This window comes from Eucalyptus grandis, chromosome 2 (assembly GCF_016545825.1).
Source record: "Eucalyptus grandis isolate ANBG69807.140 chromosome 2, ASM1654582v1, whole genome shotgun sequence".
Lineage (NCBI taxonomy): Eukaryota > Viridiplantae > Streptophyta > Magnoliopsida > Myrtales > Myrtaceae > Eucalyptus > Eucalyptus grandis.
The window spans coordinates 10,199,234-10,218,286 of NC_052613.1; the positions used below are offsets into that span (position 1 = coordinate 10,199,234).

Sequence of the window (19,053 nt, forward strand, 5' to 3'; positions counted from 1 at the left end):
GAATGGATTTATCCATGAGGAAGACTATGTGGAACAACCACCTGGGTTTGAAGACCCAAAGAAGCCAGACTCAGTATTCAGACTGAAAAAAGCCTTGTATGGATTGAAGCAAGCACCTCGAGCTTGGTACGAAAGGTTAAGTTTTTAATTCAAAATGGCTTTAAAAAATGTAAAGTAGACACTACTTTGTTTATCAAAAGAGAAAGCAAAAGTTTTCTACTTGTTCAAATATATGTTGATGATATCATTTTTGGATCATCTAATGAAAGTTTGTGCAAGAAATTTTCTAAGTCTATGCAGGATGAATTTGAAATGAGCATGATGGGTGAACTAACCTTCTTTATTGGACTTCAAGTGAAACAATTGAAGGAAGGGACTTTTATTCATCAAGAAAAATATGCTAAAGATCTTGTCAAAAAGTTTGGACTGGAAATTGCAAAAAGACTGAAATACCAATGTCAAGTTCTTTGAAGATAGACAAAGATGAAAGAGGAAAGAAAGTTGACCAGAAGCTATACAGGAGTATCATCGGTTCACTTCTCTATCTTACTGCTTCTAGACCTGACATTTTGTATAGTGTTTGCATTTGTGCCAGATTTCAAGCAGACCCTAAAGAATCTCATCTAAGCGCTACAAAGCGTATTATTAAACACATTGCTTCAACTTCAAGCATCGGCCTTGGGTATCCTAAAAATGGAGACTTTACTCTTCTTGGATATTCAGACGCAGATCTAGCTAGTTGCAGAGTTGATAAAAAGAGCACCTCGGGTACCTGTCAGTTACTTGGAAGTAGGACAGTGTCTTGGTTTTCAATGAAGCAAAATATAGTAGCTCTTTCTACAGTAGAATCAGAGTATGTAGCTCTTGGAAGTTGTTGTTCACAAATTCTGTGGATAAAACAACATCTAAGAGACTTTGGAATTAAAGATTCATGCACGGAGATTAACTGTGACAACACTAGTGCAATCAATCTTACCAAAAATCCGATTCTTCACTCAAGAGCAAAGCATATAGAAATTCGACATCACTTCATTAGAGATCATGTTCAAAATGGAGAAGTTTCAATTCAGTTTGTTGACTCAAAGAACCAACTGACGGATATATTTACAAAGCCTTTGGAGAAAAGTCAATTTGAAATCATCTCGTTCCGGACTCAACATTTTGAAGCTTGAAGAAGTTAAAGTCTAGAGACTCTCAGTCTCAAACAATCATGGTTCTTGACTTCAAGCAAGGAATCTTTCAAAGACTGAGAAAGATGTCGTCTTCAAGAAAGTCTTCGAGAATCGCATGCAGGGGACCACGGCGAATGAGTAAGGGGCCTACTCACTTTGATCTCACCGAGGAAGAGGAGTCACCAAATCAGTAGTAGAGCCCACAACATTCTCAGCAACGTCATTCTCCACCATCTAGTCCACAGGATGCTGGTCATTAACAAGAGGAAGAAATCATTGAAGATGCAGATCCTGTAAGAGTTCAAAAACCCTCTTTTATTTATAAGCTTTACCGTGCTTTAAAGAGCATTGGTACTCCATTGAACTACATCGATGAGTTTCTTAAGGACAAGGGATATGGGAATGAGTACATCTTTTTGCGAAAAACGGAGAGTTTGGAAATTGCTCCAAAGGGGTTGACAGAAAAAACCCTTGCAAATATCCCAAGTGATCCGCGTGTTGGGGGATTTAATCCGATAAATGGAAATGATGATGACAGATTGTATAGAGAATTTCAACCAAGAATGGGTGTTGCATCGAAAATTCGAGGAAAAAGAACAGAGTTGTTTAGATCGAAAGAACAGAAGGATCTATATTCCAAATTGTTGAAGCGTGGGGTGATAAACCCTAGGAGTGTGGATTTTGATTTCTTTGATGCTGTAAATGTAAATAGGAGGGAAAAGTTCAGTTTTCTTCAGCTTGAACAGTTCTGTTCTGACACCACAGAAGCCTATGCTCAATTAATTGCATATTTCTATTCAAATCTTAGTTTCTTGGATGCGAATAGAATTTCTTTCGGGTCCGAGATCGGGACTTTGTAGTGGATGTGGATATGTTGGCGGATGTGATTGGGGTTGAGAGAGAGATATCAACCCATCGGTGTCTCTATAGCTCGTGCCACATTGGAACTTGTTAAAGACGAGAATGACAGAGGGAAGGATTTCCTACTCAAGGATGCATGCGTTCAATATTCTGCTTCACAAAATTGTGATTAATTGCCTCGATCGAAATCAACCTCCAAGACTCGATGTTTCTAATTCGAGGCAAAGCCGATGTACGCCATCAATGCTGGGAAAAAGTTTTCTCTTCCTCACACTATTCTGTTTCACATGTATAGAGCAGTGGTGAAGAACAATGGCCAACTTCCTTATCCAAGTCTTGTGTCAAAGATATTCAAACATTTGAATATTCAGCCTCCACAAATTCTCTACGTTCGACCATGTGACAAGATGGTGGTAGGACTGAAAATGGTGTCCAAAATGCGTCTGAAAGAACTCGACAAGGAGTTGGAGAAATTTAAGGAGAAAACCCCTGTCAAATCTCATCAAGTCTCTTCTGCAGCGAAAAGAAAAGGGAATGAGCCCATGGTTGCTCCATCCAAAAAGAGAAAAGTTCTCATTACTGATGAAGATGATGAGGATGACCTCACAATTTCTGCCATAGCATTAAAGAAGCTGAGTCGTTCTGTTCCAGAATCAATGGAACGATAGGAGAAAGAAGCAAATGAGAGAGAAGAACAGGAGATAGAAGAAGAAAAAACAGAAACAGAGAAGCAAGAAGCAGAGGAGAAGGAAGAAGAGGAGAGAGAAGCTAAAGAAAGAGAAGAAGAGAAGAAAAGGTTTGAAGATGAAGACAGAGAAAATCAACAGGAAGGAGAGCATGAGGAACTCTCTTCTCCACCTGAAGCCATGGAAAAGGGGGAGATGGTGAAAACAGAGGAATGTCCTCATATCCTGTTATCAATGAATGAGTCAGTTGCTCTCTAGTAGATCCAGAGGACATTCATGCCTCTCAATTTCCTGAGGAGGGACATGGTGCTTCATCGCCAAATCTGCGTGATTATGCTGATATACCATCGTCTGCTTTTACCCCATCAGATCGTGCCGAAGCCAGTACACAGACTGATAACTTAGCAGATTTTCGCAAAATCGTTGATGTTCTTTTGGAAATGCGGGGTCAGATATATGCTTTGGAAAGCGAAGTTCGAACTTGAAGAATGCGGGACAAGCTTCTTCCGTTTCATTGTCGATTAGATCCAAGCTCTTGCTCTTCATTCAAGCCAATGCTAAAGGTGAAGAGGTGAATCATCTAAAGGAAGAACTGAAAAAGCTGGAATGCATCATCCAGTCCATGGGAGATTTCCAGCTTGTTCGCATTCCCAAGCAAACTTGACTCCATTCTATTCCCATCTCAACCTTTTTTATGATGACAAAAAGGGGGAGAGATGCGAGATTTGAAATCTTTGAACTTAAACTTGTTGAATTTTTAGTTGTTTTGATGTGTGTCTGACTTGTGTGTCTGTGTCTTGATGAGGATTGACTGAACGTGGATTTGGATTTGGATTTGACTGCTGTTTATATTAAGTACTATTGATATCTTATGAATGGCTAAGCTCTCATGAAAGACTAACCTATCTTCTGTGATTGCAAATTCTAGTGTTATCATTAAGCTATTAATCTTTATGAGATATCTATATTTGCTTGAGTAATATTTTGCAGGTCAAATTATTCAAATCTGCAGGAAAGTTTTCTCACCATAAAAAAGGGGGAGATTGTTGGAGAAATCTTTCTGGAATATTTTGAAGCTAACAAAACGTTTCTATTAGTCTAGTCTGAAGCTTTGCATACTCTACTATTAAAGTCTAAAGACCTCCGGATTACCATACTCAAGACTCAAAGTCTATTCTCATTGAAAGGCTATCCAGATCTACTTCATTAAGGATTTGGCCTTATCGACTGGAGAAGATCTCTTGGCTAGATATGACGTAAGGGATTTCTTTATTCAAATCAAGAATGATTAAAGATTCGATGATTGGCGAAGTATTCTTGGAAGGTTCTACTTATGGAAACCAAGATCTTGATTGTATGGGCGAGCATGATTGATGGGCTATCGACATGTTCCTCTAATAGCTCGAACAATCTTCTTAATTGATTCTGTCCAACGGGAGGATTGGAAGAATTCCTTTGGTAAGTGCCAACAGGTATGATGGCACAAAGGAGTATAAAAGGAAGATGTTCCAGGTGTTTGAGGTGTGTACGATAGAAGAATTCCAAAGTCCGAAGCTCTTTGATTCTAAGTCAATTCATTTGCTAAGCGAAATTTTATACGCAAAAGAGAGTCTATACTTTGAGATATCTTGAGGAAGTGTGATAGAATATCTACACTGTGGAATCAAGGGAAAGTAGTGCTGTAATATCTCTTTTGTTCATAGTGAAATCCAGCCAGTAGGCTGTCAATGCAGAAGAGTGGACGTAGGCTTGAAATAAGCTGAACCACTATAAACCTTGTGTTCAATTTTCTCTTCTCTACTCTCTACTTTACTTTGTTCTTAGTTCGTTTTGTTAACTAAAGGAGAGCTTTCTTTCTATTGTTTGCCTAGTATTACTTTCATATCTCGAGAAATTATTTAAACACATATTCACCCCTCTCTAGGTGCTATTACTAGCTATATCAAGCTCGAGCCTCGCCATAGGGTGTCGGCGAGGCTCTAGCTTACTAGATTCCAATGAGGTCGAGCCTCACTTGATCCAACGAAGCCGAGCTCACTCGACGATAGCAAGCTAGATCCTCGCTATCTTATGGCCAGCAATCGGCTGAGGAAGAAGAGCAAGAAAAATAAAGAAAATGAAAAGAAGAAGAAGAAGAAGAAGAAGAAATAAAAACTCCATTTTTCAAAAATATATAAAAAAAATAAAAAATAAAAGTAAAAGGAAGAGTTGTTTTGTGAAAAAAAAAAAGGTGAGGTAAAAGAAAATATGGAAAAATATTTTCCTGTACTTGAAAAGTGGGAAACATTTTCCCCAATTTTAGAATACTTTTTTGTTCCATTGATGGAAAATATTTTTCTCAACTAGTTTGTTTTCCATGAAACCAATGCTTGAAAATTCGGAAAATGTTTTCCTGAAAGTTATTTTTTTGTGAAATAAGTGGATAACCTTCCTTCCTTTTCCTTTCATTTTCTGCAACTCCAAATTGCCATGATCATTTGGATACAGTGTTTCCTATATACAAAGACGTATTTTCCCCCTTTTTTCAGATTTTTTTAAATTCTATCGTTCTATATTAAGTGAACTGTAATTTCATTGTAATCCTTCGATTAAATTTATTGACACTTTTAGAGTAAGAATATATGTTGCTGAATGGAAATAAAATTACGATCGAAACTAGAAGAACTTTTGTTCCGTTGATGAATTGTATTAGTTATTCATTTTTAAATTCTACCTTAATTTGAAATGAAGTAGATTTATGTCAATATATTTTTGGTCTTAGCGACTTACATTTCAAATGATAATTCTATTAATAAGGGGTATTGTCTTTTAAATTTGATGCCTCGGTTTAATTCTTAGTGAGCTCGAGCTATTAAAATAAATATATCTTTTCGAATTTGTTTGAGAATTCGTTGACGGAGTCGGAGGAAAGAAAGGTGCCGGTTGGTCGCTTGACCGCGCAATCACTAGCTCCCTGGATTTGGAAAAAAAAAAAAAAAGATTGCCGTGCGCTAGAGGACTACCTAAATTTTGACTTACCATCATGTCATTATCAAATTTAGCACTCCTAATCCTCACAAGGGTAGGACTGACATTTCACCCTAAGTGGTGCGCCTACCTTCTACTATATGTGGGTATACATCGTCTGAACTGTGCCCGCGCTTTGTATTTAGCAAGTGATAATACTCTTGGCTTCGCTTTGCTTCAAGGCTTCTAGCAGATCGGATCGATTTCGCAAGGTCTTGCTTCTCCAATATTCTCCACTGTTTCTGTCATGTGCTTCTGAATCTATCTAACCCTTCATTTCTGCTTCGGCTTTTCAGATGAAATGGATTCTAGAAATGGTCATTCTTGTGTGACATCCCAAATTTATGATTCTATTTTCAAATTAAATGAGACAGACTTTTCATCGACGCGCTTATAGTTTAATTCTCCGAGCCGATCACTCATGAGATAATTAGTCTATTAGGTGAAGCCGTTAAGGAATGTAAATGCAATAGGCTTGAGAATCTGACCATGAATCGACTGCTCGACCGTATAAATCTGCAAGGATCATTATGATACTGTCAGAATCGAACAGAGATCAGTAATATGTCGATTCGACTGAGATATGTAATTAGAGTGTGGGTGATTCCACCTGATTTCAATATCCTCGTCGACCAACACTAAACTGATTATTCTGTCGTTTTGGGTACCCTGCGTTCGTATTTAAAACCTCAAGATTTTCACGACGATCGAGAGTCGCCAATGTGTCGAATATTACTTCGTGGCTTGAAAATAATCAACCACGGGTCAATTGCACTGAAAATTTCCTAAAAGCTTCTCGGTAGATTAGGACGAGCTCGAATCGCGCCAGATTGAAATTAACCGTGATTTTAAACCCGAATTCAGAAATTGAAAGTTCTGCCATGTCACAATTCATTTTAGGAACATCAACTCATCTTCAGAAGATTTTTCTACAAACCGACATTTTTGGCGGAAAAGCAAAGTAAGGCTATTTTTGTTCGGGATTGTCAGAGGGTCGTTTTTAATCGAATCTTCAGGATGCGAGTTGAATCATTTGACAGGGAAATGTCATGAGAAGGCCGATGACACATGGGTTGATTTAATTGAGCTTCAATTGGATGGAATTGAGAGAGAATTGAATGGGGGAATGTCTAAAATTCGTAGCTCCCATGGCACACCACATTTTGCACCTATTGCCAAGCTTGTAAAGGAAGATTAGAGGAGAGAGAGAGAGTGGCTAAGGTCATGTGGTATCATGGTGGGGGCAAAGCCAATGAGAAGATGGCAAGTGTTGAGCTCTAGAGAGCCCAAGGAGAACCCCCACTCTTCAACAGCTTCTTCTCCTTTAATCCAAGGCTTTCTCCATTATTGTTGAAGGAGAGAAGCTCAGCAAAAACCAGAGGAACTGAGCAGCATCAGCCCTCCACCGTCGCATGCCCATCGGACCCCATTTCCTCCTTTGTTTTCCCCTCGTTCCAGTTTTTGCTTCAGCCGACCTTTCGCCAAAGATTCGAGTAAAAAGTTAACTTCCCGGTTGAATCAGCGAACGAGCCACCCATGGCCGCGAAGATGACATCCAGACCATTCCGGAGCACCTCGCCGCCGGAACGATTCTCCGGCCGTCCCGTACGGCCGCCCGAAGCCGCCACTCGCCGGACCGTCTGGACTCGCCTGGTTCCGCCTGTTTTGTCCGTTTCGCGGTTTTCAGCCATTTTCTCCCAATTTCTACCCTACCTCCACCCATACCAACCTCCAATAAGATTCTCTTGACCCTCGGGAGCTGCTGGTCGCCAAACACCCGCTCGCCGGAGCTCCGATCGGCCCGTTTTCGCCGTTGAAGTTGCTGGTTTCTTCTTTGCAGTTCAGCCCAGATCAAAAGCAGAAGACAGCAAGAAGTTCCAGACTTCGAGGCCCGTTTTCAGTGTCTTCTCGGCCTTCGTTGGTGTCGACACTTCAAGGTTTATCGACCGCCTTGGCGTCGTAGTCGCCATGAACTCACCGACGCGCAAAACCGGTGAGTTTATCCTCTAAACCTCGCTTAGTAAGATAATCATGCTTAAGGAGTGTTTAGATTAGTCTAATTAGGTTTTGGTGGTTAGATTAGATTATTTTAATGTAAATTAGATTAGTTGTATGATTATTTTAATGGATGTTTAATTATGGCTAATTGTATGTTTAAATTAGTGTAATCTAGTTTAAGCCCTAATTAATTATTTTTAATTAATTAATTATTTCACTTTTTTAAATATTATTTTATTATATTAAATTATTAGAATATAATATTTAATTATTTAATTTTCGGAATTAAATTTAATTATTTAATAATTTCGAAAATTTTGCCGGGATGGCCGGTCGTTAGAATTTCGCGTTGATCGCAGTAGTGCGGTCGATTTGTGCTAATTATTTGTTAAATTGAGAAATTGAGTGGAAAGAATGATTATGGTTAATAATTCCAAAGTGTGGAATTGAGTGAAATTGGAGAAGTTTTGGTATTTAACTTGAAAATACCCGGTGTTGGCTTTTGGCACCGTAATTGGTTTGTAAGATCGTTTGAATCATTGGATGTTATTGGATTGTATACCTAGTTCTATGGTTTAAATATATGTACCGCTTTGGTGAGCAATTGGTTTATATATGTCAGCTTGTGTGAGCACTATATGTCAGCTTGTGAGAGCAATGATCGTTTATCAGCTTGTGAGAGCAACGATCCATATATCAGTTTGTGCGAGCTACCATCTATATCAACTTGTGAGAGCATTGCATCCATGTCAGCTTGTGTGAGCCGTGATTTATTAATGGATGGATAGATAGATGGTATGAATTGATAGATGATATGAATTGATAGATGGTATGAATTTATCGACGTATGAATTTCACTAACGTGCAGGAAGGACTGAGGCGACATAAGTTCTCTATTCTCTTTGTGTGGCTAGAGCATCCTCAGGCTTATTTTCTTCCTAATCGAGTTTTAGAGGGTAGGACTCGCTGAGACATTATCTCATCCCGGCTGTGGGATAATATTTCAGGTCCCTAGATGGCGGATCCTTCGAAGCTTTTTGGTAGACCAATGAGGGTCGCTGAGAGAATTTTTTACTTCGTTGATCCCGATTGAAGAGCTAGCGAATGGACCTGTCTAGCTGATCTTAGGACAGCTTAGTTTTTGAGGACTGATCTTCTGTAGATCTTTTGTTAATAGCTTAGTCCTGTAAATGAACTGGTTTGATATATATAAAAAGTATGTGGTTGGTTTTAAAAATGTGATCCTGCTTTTCTATCCCAATTGAATTTTGTCTGGGGATTATTTACTTGCTTCTGCGTGTGCATTAAAAAGAGAATGGGTCGATGACGTGTCCTGGGAAGTTGCTTTTCTATCAACTGCAGTGGGATGTGCGCGTTCTTGAGGTTCGGGGCGTGACATCTTGCTTGCATGGGTTTGTGTGTGTGGTAACGTTCTAACGTGAAGATGAAGCTGATGAATGCGAAAATATCGATTGCGGCTTCTCAACAAATCTGCTTCTGGTTATTGATCTACATGATTATTATATACAATAGAAAGAGAGATCTTGATCGTTTTTTTTTTCCACCAAATTTAGCAAAATATTTTTCCTAAAAATAATTGATTATCTTGCTTGACATAAATAATTAGTCGGGGAAGAAGTTTTCATTGTAGACAATAATTTTCATTTAAACATTTTCCATGGAACAGGAGCAATCAGTTTTAAGGACTTTTCTTTTTCAAAATAAATCTCATATGTTTTTCTCTCCATTTTAGTAGAGAACCTACACATTCCTAAAATCGGCAAACGGAGCTTCCAGGAAGGTGAGGTTAGCCAATGTAATGCAAAAACAAGAATCTTGGACTATTGAATTAGGTAGGGGCTGTAGGACGGCGGGGCCCTTCGACATGAATAATAATACAACCACCTCTTCGTGCTCGGGTTGAAATGCAAGAACGAAGAACCGGGGGGACGCGGTTACGAGAGAAGGAGAGCTGAAACAGCTCGCAATGAATCGCCTTCCGGTAAACACAAGTCAAATCGCTGTCCCGAACTCGGGGCCCCAAATCTTTCTTGGCGGTCCAATCGTGTCTAAGCGGAACACATACTTCATAAGAAAGATCACCACCATCTTCAACACGGTACTCACAAATTATATAGAAAAGAGAACCTTTTGGTTATCATGCTCAACAACCTCGTTAACTAAAATATCCTTATTTAATTTCATTATGCACCGATCATAACTTTCGCTTAAAATTGATTTCTTGTTCTTGGAGGAACAAAGGGCGTCGACGCGTGCTCGCTCGCTGTGGTTGGGGACATGAATTCCGGGATGATCGAAAGAGCCGTGCAGCCCGTCAGGGTAGGTGCCGTTCTTGCTTCGTACGTGCCTTCCACAGGGATCGTCGATGCCGTCGATGCCACAAGAAGGATCGCGTTCACTTGAATTTGGGGTCACTCTGCGTGCTAAGCAATTTCTTTCCTTCTTCTTTTCTAAATCTTATGATCTTCCGTTGATACGCATTCAGGTGGTCAACACGATTTTTGGTGCCCCTTCTCATCTTGCGATTCAACCCGGTCTATGGAGTCCGTTTTCATCCTGAGATGCTGCATAAATGTATAAATCGGTCCATTGCCCACGCATGTCCCTTTCTCGGTCTGTAGGCTCCGTTTTCATCCTAAGATGCTGGATAAATGTATAAATCAGTCCATTGCCCACGCACGTCCCTTTCTCGGACTGTAGGTTCCGTTTTCATCCTAAGATGCTGGATAAATGTATAAATCAGTCCATTGCCCACGCACGTCCCTTTCTCGGACTGTAGGTTCCGTTTTCATCCTCAGATGCTGCATAAATGTATAAATCAGTCCATTGCCCACGCACGTCCCTTTCTCGGTCTTTAGGCTCCGTTTTCGTCCTAAGATGCTGGATAAATGTATAAATCAGTCCATTGCCCACGCACGTCCCTTTCTCGGTCTTTAGGCTCCGTTTTCGTCCTAAGATGCTGGATAAATGTATAAATCAGTCCATTGCCCACGCACGTCCCTTTCTCGGACTGTAAGTTCCGTTTTCGTCCTCAGATGCTGCATAAATGTATTGTTGGGGAGAACTCGGGTACAACAATTCACCAAAGCCAAACGCTATCCAGGATCAATTTCTCCCCCGAAGCTAAATCAACTAAAATTTTCTTAACCCCCAGCAACAACCAGCAATATATATAGCCTCACAAAATGCAAATATAATGCCGAAATAATAAGTAGACAAAGCAAATAACGACACCAAGGATTTAACGTGGAAAACCCGATGCGGGAAAAACCACGGACCGCCCAAAAACATCCACTAATCACCAAGAATAGCATGATACACAAAGCATTCTTCTCTAGACACACACTAGAGTCTCAACATCAACATTACAATCATCTTCTTCTCACCACATAGGTAGACAAATAAGTTTGGAGCAAGAAAACCTTAACCGCAACTGGAGAATTTGGAGATGGTTCTCGACGAACAAAAACCATCAACTCGTAGCCCTCGGTCTAACGAACAACATACTGAAATTTGAGCCGATTCCGACAATATTTAGCCTTCGAATCAAAGCCGCAAAGTTGCAGCGCTCTTCCTCTCTTCTCTTTCTCCTTTGCTGCAGTTTTCTTTTCTGGTTTTTCTCTCCTCTCTTTGGACGCACACCCCACGTACGACAACTCCACTTCTTTTTATTATTTTTCTTTTTTTTTATTTAATGCTGGCTGGGCCCCACATGAAGGTGGACCCAGCCAACAAATCTCCCCCTCCACCTCATGTGGGAAGATTCGTCATGCCCGCTTTTCTTCTACAAGCATCAAGCTTCATCACAGGCAAGGCTTTGGTCATCATGTCGGACATATTGTTGTCGGTATGAACTTTCTCAAGTAGGAAGAGCTTCTCTTCTAGCTTTTCTCGGATCCAATGATACTTCACATCAACATGCTTCGATCTTGAATGAAACACCGGATTCTTGCTAAGATGGATGGCACTCATGCTATCGCAATATAGAACAAATTTCTCTTGCTTCAAGCCCAACTCTTGTAGGAATTTTTGCATCCACAAAGTTCTTTACCTCCTTCGGTAATAGCAATATACTCCGCTTCAGTTGTAGACAAAGCGGTACATTTTTGCAATCTCGATTGCCATGAAACAGCTCCCCCTGCAAAGATTATTATAAAACCCGATGTGGATTTTCGGGAATCAACATCACCGGCATAGTCCACATCCGAGAAGCCACTCAACTCAGGTTTTGCATTTCCATAGCACAAGCAAAGTGTAGAAGTGCCTCTAAGATATCTCAAAATCCATTTAACAGCGGCCCAATGTTCCTTACCTGGATTAGAGAGAAATCTACTTACAACACCAACTGCATGAGCAATATCCGGTCTTGTACAAACCATGGCGTACATCAAACTACCCACGGCCGATGCATAAGGAATTTTCATCATCTCAACCTTCTCTTTCTCACTTGAAGGACACTCATTACTACTCAACTTGAAATGGCCTGCAAGTGGAGTACTCACCGGTTTACATGTGCTCATGTTGAATCTTTCAAGCACCTTCTCAATATACTTATTCTTCCTATCACAAGTAATTCTCATGCCTAAGATTTGCTTAGCCGAGCCTAGGTCTTTCATTGCAAAAGCTTTACTCAACTCATTTTTCAAACTCTTGATTTTCTTGGCATCATGCCCAACAATCAACATATCATCCACATAAAGTAGGAGAATAAGAAAATCATTATCTGAGAATCTTTTCATAAAAACACAAGAATCGGAATTTGTCTTACCGTATCATTGTTCTTCCATGAATGACTCAAACTTTATATACCATTGCCTAGGCGCTTGCTTGAGACCATATAAGCTTTTCCTCAATCTACATACAAGGTGCTCCTTGCCTTCAACTTCAAAACCTTCTGGTTGCTCCATATATATCTCCTCTTCTAGGTCTCCATGAAGAAAAGCCGTCTTTACATCAAGTTGTTCAATTTCTAAATTTAAACTGGCAGCCAATCCAAGAACAACTCGAATAGAAGACATCTTTACAACCGGTGAAAAAATCTCTTCAAAGTCTATGCCCTTCTTTTGACGAAAGCCCTTCACAACAAGTCTAGCCTTGTATCGTGGTTGTAAACTATTTTCTTCCGTCTTCAACTTATACACCCACTTATTTGTGAGTGTTCTCTTACCCCGAGGCAACCTCACCAATTCAAATGTGTGGTTCTCATGCAAGGATTTAAGCTCCTCTTGCATGGCTTCATGCCACTCATTCTTTCTTTCACATGATATAGCCTCTTCATAAGTTTCTGACTCCCCTGCATCAGTGAGTAACACATACTCATGTGGCAAATATTTTTGAGAAGGCCTACATTCTCTTTCAGATCTTCTAACTTGAGGTATGATAGATTGCTCTTCCTCAACTATTTCACCTGTATCAGCTGAAGAATCAACATTATGTGAGGACTCACCATCTTCATGACTTCCTTGCACTTCTCCTCCATGATTTCTATCAACATTAGAAGGATTTGGGCTGAAACTAACTGAACGTTGAGCTGTATTCTTTGGTCTCTCCACCTTGTCAATGTCTTCAATAGTTTGATACTCACAAAACACCACATCTCGACTTCTAATGACTTTCTTTGCAACTGGATCCCATAACCTGTAGCCAAACTCTTCATGTCCATAACCTAAGAAGATACATTGTTTAGACTTGTCATCAAGCTTGGATCTTTCATCTCTTGGAACATGCACAAATGCCCGACAACCGAACACTTTTAGATAGCTGTAGGAAACATCTTTGCCACTCCAAACTCTTTGCGGAACATCCCCCTTAAGAGGAACCGATGGAGAAAGATTTATCAAGTTTACTGCTGTTCTCATCGCTTCACCCCAAAATGACTTAGGCAACTTCGCATTAGAAAGCATACACCGAATCCGATCATTAATTGTCCGGTTCATTCTCTCTGCCACTCCATTATGCTGTGGTGTTTTTGGAACAGTCTTCTCAAACTTGATACCATAATCCTTACAATAGTGTTCAAATGGGCCTCTATATTCACCACCGTTGTCAGCCCGAACACATTTCAGCTTCTTCCCGGTTTCTCTTTCCACATTGACATGAAATTGCTTGAAAGCCTCAAGCACCTGATCTTTAGATTTCAAAGCAATAGCCCACACTTTTCTAGAACAGTCATCAATAAATGTCACAAAGTATAATGCACCTCCAAGAGTTCTAGCATCCATGCAACAAACATCAAGTGTGAACTAAATCAAGTACAATTAATTTCCTGTGTGGAGAGGAACTCTGAAATGAGAATCTATGTTGCTTACCAGTTAGACAATGAGTGCATTCCTTTAGATTTTTCTCTTTCAAAGGTAAAAGGTTCTTTCTAGCAAGAGTTTCAAGTCATTTCTTGCTAAGATGACCCAACCTCATATGCCATAAATCAACCAAGGAATCCTCCACTGCATTTACCTCTTCTTTAATCAAGTCGCTTGCATGGTGTAGAGAGAGCCTGTCTTCTTACCTTTTGCCACTACCATGGAACCTTTAGTCAACTTCCATTTGCCATCAAAGAATGAATTACAATAACCATCATCATCCAAGGCACCCGTAGAGATCAAGTGAAGTCTAATATCCGGAACATGTCTCACATTTTTCAAAAGCAAATTACATCCGACATCGGTTTTCAAATAAACATCTCCCATGCCAATAACCTTGGAAACATCATTGTTTCCCATCCTTATGCAACCAAAGTCGCCGCTGCGATAAGAAGCAAAGTAATCACGCCGTGAGGTGACATGAAAAGAAGCTGCGGAATCAACAACCCACATAGAGTCTTGGCATGTAAAATTCACATATCCGTCATCACATACAAACACAATATCGCCATCAAATGCAACCGCCATTGTAGTCTCCTTTTCTTCTTTCTTTTGATCTCCATTTCTATCATGGGATTTATCTCTCTTTGACAACCAACACTCTTTTTGCATAATGTCCCATTTTACCGCAATTATAACACTTGACACTCCTCCTCGGTCTTGATTTCGACCTTCCTCTTGACTTGCCTCGGGTATCATTTCTTTGAAACCTTCTTGATTGACTTCTCCCCTGTTTTCTATAACAAGAGCATCTGATGTAGAGGCATAATTCAAGCCTTTTCTTCTTGTTTCTTCATTGAACAAGTTTTCTTTAACCATGCTCATAGAAAGCACACCAAAAGGAGCCGAGTTATTTAATGCCACAACCAAGGTGTCCCAACTATCGGGAAGAGTACCAAGTAATAAGCATGACTGCAATTCATCACCAAGATCAATCTCAAGATTTGTCAATTGATTTACAACATCTTGAAATTCACTCAAGTGTTCCGCCATGTTACTCCCCTCCTTGTATCTCAAATTCACAAGTCGCTTAACTAGAAGAGCTTTATTTTGTGGAGTTTTTGTCTCATAAAGATCTTGTAATTTCTTCCACAAAGTGTCCGCCCTCGTTTCTTGAGCAACATGATGAAAAACACTATCATCAATCCATTGTCGGATAAACCCAACTATTTTCCGATTCATTCTCTCCCATTCTTTGTCTTCCTTATCTCCTTTGGCTTCATCACCCTCAATAGGATCAAATAAGTCTTTGCAATATAACACATCTTCCATCCGAGGCTTCCAAATAGAATAATTCGAGGCATTTAACTTAAACATGGTGCTGCTGGTTTCTTCCATTTAACACTAAAATTCAACCGTGCTCTGATACCACTTGTTGGGGAGAACTCGGGTACAACAATTCACCAAAGCCAAACGCTATCCAGGATCAATTTCTCCCCCGAAGCTAAATCAACTAAAATTTTCTTAACCCCCAGCAACAACCAGCAATATATATAGCCTCACAAAATGCAAATATAACGCCGAAATAATAAGTAGACAAAGCAAATAACGACACCAAGGATTTAACGTGGAAAACCCGATGCTGGAAAAACCACGGACCGCCCAAAAACATCCACTAATCACCAAGAATAGCATGATACACAAAGTATTCTTCTCTAGACACACACTAGAGTCTCAACATCAACATTACAATCATCTTCTTCTCACCACATAGGTAGACAAATAAGTTTGGAGCAAGAAAACCTTAACCGCAATGGAGAATTTGGAGATGGTTCTCGACGAACAAAAACCATCAACTCGTAGCCCTCGGTCTGACGAACAACATACTGAAATTTGAGCCGATTCCGACAATATTTAGCCTTCGAATCAAAGCCGCAAAGTTGCAGCGCTCTTCCTCTCTTCTCTTTCGCCTTTGCTGCAGTTTTCTTTTCTGGTTTTTCTCTCTCCTCTCTTTGGACGCACACCCCACGTACGACAACTCCACTTCTTTTTATTCTTTTTCTTTTTTTTTTTTTTAATGCTGGCTGGGCCCCACATGAAGGTGGACCCAGCCAACATGTATAAATCAGTCCATCGCCCACGCACGTCCCTTTCTCGGTCTTTAGGCTCCGTTTTCATCCTGAGATGCTGCATAAATGTATAAATCGGTCCATTGCCCACGCACGTCCCTTTCTCGGTCTATGGTGTCAGTTTTCATCCTGCGATTCAACTCGGACTAGCTTGTCCGTCTTCGTCCTGCGATGCTGCATATATATACAACTCGGTCCAGACTCCAGACCCATGCACGTCCATTCTCGAAACGAGTTTTCTTGCCTCTGCTTCGCTTCGCCGATTGAACCGATTTTCCCAAGGTTCAGCTACTTCTTCGACTTTCTCCCCTCTGTCTCTCTCATGCGCTTCTGCATCTATTCGACCCTTTGTTTCTGCTTCGGCTTTTCTGATGAAATGGATTCCAGAAATGATCCTTCTGGTTTGTTTGGGTGTGTGTGTGGTATCGTTCTAACTTGAAGATGAAGCCGATGAACCCGACAATATCGATTTCAGCTTCTTGACACTCCTCTTTTGCTTTCTAACTTTGCATGTGCCGTTGCTTTGTTTTTTTTCCTTGGTTTGGGCGTTGTAGACTACAAATTTGCAGTCGCCTTTGCTCTTCACCAACTCCATATCATTCCCAGAAAAAGACGGGTGTTTTCACATTTTCTTGATATTTTGTTCTCTGGCTGAAGCTTTTGTCTACTTACAACTTTTCTAATCTAAAACGCAACTTCTCCCCATTTTTTACTTTTCGATCTACACTCCAATGTCCACCTTTCCTTGACTAAATCTGCGTGATTGGTTCCTGGCCTTCAAGTCCCATTCTTTGTGGGTGAAGCCTTTCATTTATCTGACTTTTCCGTGGCTTCTGGCTTCCTTCTTGTTTCCAAAGTAATCGATTCGGCTATGCAGGCACGCAAAATGCCGGACATCGAGTTGGGATCTCACACTCCTCGATCCCTTCGATTCAAGGTGGCAATGACGCAGAAGCATGACTGGCTCATTCTTTTGCTTCTCTTGGTGATAGAAGCCATCTTGCTTATGATAGAACCGTTTCGCCGTCTTGTTGGCATGATGACCGACATGAAATACCCTCCTCTTAAGACCAACACTGCGCTCTTTTGGGCTGTCCCGGTGAGTGTTCTCGCTAAGTCTTGAAATATTCACTCCACAGGTGCTGCCATCTGCTACGTAATCTCCGTCTTCATGGCCAATCTCTCTCTCTCTCTCTCTCTCTCTCTCTCTCTCTCTCAAGAAGACTAATCCCGACCCTTTGTCCTGGGCAGATTCTCACCATAGTGCTTCCGTTCATCGTCTTTCTCGTTTACTACTTAACCCGTCACGACATTCATGACTTCCGTCCTGCGATCTTGGGTGCTTCCTCTATCCTTCCCATCCATTCAGACGAACTCTGTACGTCCTGAAATATTGTTCGAGAGAATCTTTAGCTGACGTGGAGAATATATGCAAATTGCAGGGGTTATATCTTCCGTGGTGCTGACTGCAATGATTACCGATGCTCTGAAAGACACCGTTGGACGACTGAGACCAGACTTGTTTTGGCGGAGTTTCCCTGATGGAATAGGAGTGAGTTCCGATCCTCATGCTGCAGGCATTTGGTTTCGCTTAACACCCCTCCCTTCCCCAGGCGTAAGCATAAGAATTCTCTTGCGTTATTCAATTCCTTAAACTTCCCATGGTCATTCGCATGCCAGGTTTTTGATCCTATGATGAAGGATGTCATCTGTCATGGAGATAAGGCTGTGATAAAGGAAGGCTACAAAAGCTTCCCCAGTGGGCATACCTCTTGTGAGTATACGTGAAACGACTGATTTTTTCGTCATGCTCGTGTGAAAACATAAGAATGGGTTGATTCGATTCTCGTAATGCGGCTTTCTTCAATCCTGAGTTCTCCTCGAAAGGCCTTTTGAACTGGACCACCTGGATAGGAAAAACAGCCAGCACTTTTTAATGTCACACAAGACTCCGCCCTCTTCGCTGGGTCACCAATTTTCTTAGGTTTACTCGATGCAAGACTTCTAAATAATTCTTGTCCAGATGCCAAAGATCATGATACTGGAATTAGAAAAAACGGAACAATCTTGATATATCTGCAAGTTTTTTTTTGCTGGAACGCCAGACTAGTTTACAAATTTGACTCAGGAATTCACACAGCTCAGTATGGTTCGTAACCTTTCAAAAAGATGTCGGTCAACATGATCCTGCAAATGTTGAGAATAGCTAAACTGCAATTAAAATCTCTCGACAATTCTCAAATTAATTGCGAAATCAGATGGTAACCTGAGACAATTGGCTTTCGTAGTTGACTTTTCTTATTATTATTTTGTTTCCATGGTATGACGGTGCAGAAGGCTCATTGATTGTCCACATCCAGGGTCCTTCGCAGGTCTCAGTTACCTTTCATGGTATCTAGCAGGGAAACTTAGAGAATTTGACCGTCAGAGCCACATTGCAAAACTCTGCATCATACATTTCCCTTGGCTTCTTGTGTCTCTTGTCGCTATTTCCCGTGTCGATGACTATTGGCGCCATTGTCAGGATGTATTTGCCGGCGCTCTTTTAGGTTAGTAGCAGAAGTGGCATGAATGATAAAAAAGAAAAGGTTGTGCGAATTAGTCTTTGCAGATGAAATACATAACTTTCGTCCACAACCTTTCCAATTTTTCTTTTTATGCAGGTTCGGTCGTTGCTGCATTTTGTTACATGCAGTTCTTCCCTATCCAAATGATATAAATGGTATGTCTGCACGCTTTGCAGCTAGCTCAAACAATAAAGCTCCGAAAATAGCAACTTCTTTCTTTTTAAGTCATGTCCTTCGTGGGTTATATCCTACTTCAGCTGTATGTTCATATCATTGTTCATCATCAGTATGTCATAAGAAACTTCTCGTTATTT

The 19,053-nt window shown here is 40.5% G+C and overlaps 1 protein-coding gene and 1 pseudogene across 1 annotated transcript in view; both read left to right on the top strand.

Moving 5' to 3' along the window:
* The window catches only part of LOC104421906 (lipid phosphate phosphatase 2), a 68,696-nt gene that overhangs the window by 25,086 nt on the left and 24,557 nt on the right, over positions 1 to 19,053 (top strand). The gene's annotated exons all lie outside the window — the stretch shown is intronic.
* The window catches only part of LOC120290487, a 2,939-nt pseudogene continuing 944 nt past the window's right edge, over positions 17,059 to 19,053 (top strand).